The sequence below is a fragment of the Jaculus jaculus genome, chromosome X (assembly GCF_020740685.1).
Source record: "Jaculus jaculus isolate mJacJac1 chromosome X, mJacJac1.mat.Y.cur, whole genome shotgun sequence".
Classification (NCBI taxonomy): Eukaryota; Metazoa; Chordata; class Mammalia; order Rodentia; family Dipodidae; genus Jaculus; species Jaculus jaculus.
The window spans coordinates 3,599,580-3,602,377 of NC_059125.1; the positions used below are offsets into that span (position 1 = coordinate 3,599,580).

Sequence of the window (2,798 nt, forward strand, 5' to 3'; positions counted from 1 at the left end):
TATTTAAGGGGGGACAGGAAGACATAGTTTCACTATGTATCTCAGGCTGGTTTTGAACTCACTATGGAGCCTATCCTTGAATTCACAGCAATCCTCCTGTCTCAGCCTCCTAATCATTGGGATTACAAGCATGAGTCAACCACCTCTGCCTTTCCACCAGTGCTCTTAATGAGATTTCAAAATTGGTTAATGTGATATAAGCACCTTATTTCACTTCTCATGTGCCTTATTTCTTTGATTTATATTTACCGAGTTTCCTGTATCCTGAATCCTTTTTCTATTGGTTTTTATTTCCCTTGGAGGTGTAGATGAATTCTTCATATATTAAACATATTAGTCCTGTATTACATTTGTTGAAAGTCCTTTCCTCATTCTACCTTTTCAATATGATCATGTTGCTTTCAGCTATCCAAATGTTTAAAAAATATATTAATATCTAGCAAATATTGTCCTTATGAAAAATCTTTAAGAATTTTTTCAAGCTAGGTATGATGCCACACACCTACAATCCTATCACCATGAGAGTTGGAGGCAGGGGTATCAGGAGTTCAAAGTCAATCTCAGCTACACACGCAGTAAGTTAAAGGCTACCCTAAGTTAAACAAGACCTTGTCTCAAAAAATGGTTTTATTAATAAGCCAAAAAGAGATTAGACATGGAGTAATAAAGAAAAGTAAAAATTCAGGGAGAGGAAATGGTACCATAGTCCTGGATAGGCTGATTAGAGATCCTTTGTTATTATATTTTTGTGTGTGTGTATGTATGTATGCATGTACACACATGCACATCATGATGAAGATGTGGAAGTCAGAGGATAGCACTGGGATATTTGTCCTATCCTTCCACCTTCTTTTGGAGACAGGATCTTCTTTGTTGTTTAACCACTGCATATGCTAGAGGAGATGGAGAGTCATCAAGCATGAGAATATCATCTGGTGGAGGAGGTGCTGGTGGAGTTGAGCTATTGATATCCAGTCCAATACTTAGTGAAGGTATGGGCAGAGCAATGGGGATACCTACACTACTGCTTCCACTGTTTTCCAACTTCCATTACCTTTATGCTTCTGCTCTGTGTCCTTGGTCTCTAATTTCATAAAAACTGTCCTGGCTGGACTGTGCTCACTTCCAAACCTTGTAGGACTAGCTGTGCAGTCATCAGGAACTGGAGGCTTATTAAGAATTGGACATTAAACAAATTCCAGAATTTTATAAATAGTATTATGTCCCAGTGGTCCTTGACCTGACATGGGAAGACTTGGTGATTTCTGACTAGGAGGATTTGTTCTTAATGGTGTGCCAGTTCTTGAAGATTACTTATTCCATGGTCCACATAAACCAGAAATATGTTGTTGATAGGTTCCCAAATATATCTTACAAGATGCTCCATATTTGCAGGTGCTATTATTTGTGATTTCATTTATTATTGTTATTATTATTATTGTTGTTGTCATTTTCATGTGTAAGTATGTGTATGTGTGTGCATGTCTATGGGCATGTACATACCATGGCATGCATGTGGTGGTCAGAGGACAACCTCAGAATGCTGATCCTCTTCTTTTACCTTGTTTGAGACAGTCTCTCTTGTTTTATGCTGCTTGAAAGGCCAAATTAGCTGGCTCGTGACCTTCTGAATTCTCCTGGCTTCTCTTCCAATTGTCATAGATGTGTTAGGATTCCTGATTATCTATGCGCTACTTTGCATCCAGCTTTACATGTGTACTAGAGATACAGACTCCAATTGATAGGCTTGCAAAGCAAGCTTCTTTAGGCACTGAATCATTTTTCTAGCCTCCATTATTATGAGGTCTTCAGGAACTACTTGTCAAAATACCAATCTCTTTTTGAGCCACTTTGTCCTTATGAATATCCATGTCTTGAAAAGTTTGATTTATGGAAGACTCCAATCTTCATAGCTGAGAGGCTTGTATTCCCAGCAATTAGAGCACATTGGTGGCCAATGCATTTATTTGATAAGCAACACTAGCTAGAGATCAGGTTGTATATACTTAAGTGTCTTCTAAAGCTGTCTCTCTCTATATGTATATGGTTGTTTTCACAATAGTCCATCACCAGACTCAGCACCGTCTTGCCAGATAGATCTTTTCCTTTAGTAATACCTGCAACTCTGCCATTTTCCACCCCTTTCCATTGCCTTCTCTTGAGTTAGAGACAGAGGCAGCAATTTCTGCTAAGGGAAGTTCTTATATTTCCTTTTTATCTATCTGTACTTATGTTTGTGTGCATGTGAGTACATGCAAACACACACCAGACACATACTTGCCAGGTCTCTTGCTGCTGCAAACACACACCAGACACATGTATCATTGTGCCTCCAGCTTTATGTGTGTGCTGGGAAATCGAACTTGGGCCAGCAGGCTTTGCAAACTGAGAATTCTCCTCAGCCCTATATCATTTCAATAAGTACTTATGGTGTACAGTGAATCTTATTTGTAAGAAGAAAGGAAGATGGATACAGTTAAATATATAATCCCAATAATAGTCAAAGGGAAAATAAATGCATCACTTTAACTGTGCAAAGCAGCAATGCAAAACTTTATCATCAATGGTAGTAGTTCTCAAACTAAAGAGAAAATGGGAGCAGAAATCCCGCCACAAATAAATTACTGCCATCTTTGTGAAAAAAGGAAGTTGGCTATGCTCAACTGGTGAATTCTAATTTTAACATATAAATGTGTGTGCTTGCTTATATTAAAATGTAATAAAAATCCTTATGGTCACATCTGATTTACTGGTCAATACTGGAATCAAGGTTTACTTCTCATAAATGAGAACTGGAA

At 38.0% G+C, this 2,798-nt stretch overlaps 1 pseudogene; it reads right to left on the reverse strand.

Annotated features, from left to right (window-relative positions):
• Positions 1-834: 834 nt before the first annotated feature.
• LOC101612118 lies at positions 835-2,132 on the reverse strand (annotated as a pseudogene).
• Between the last annotated feature and the right edge of the window lie 666 nt (positions 2,133-2,798).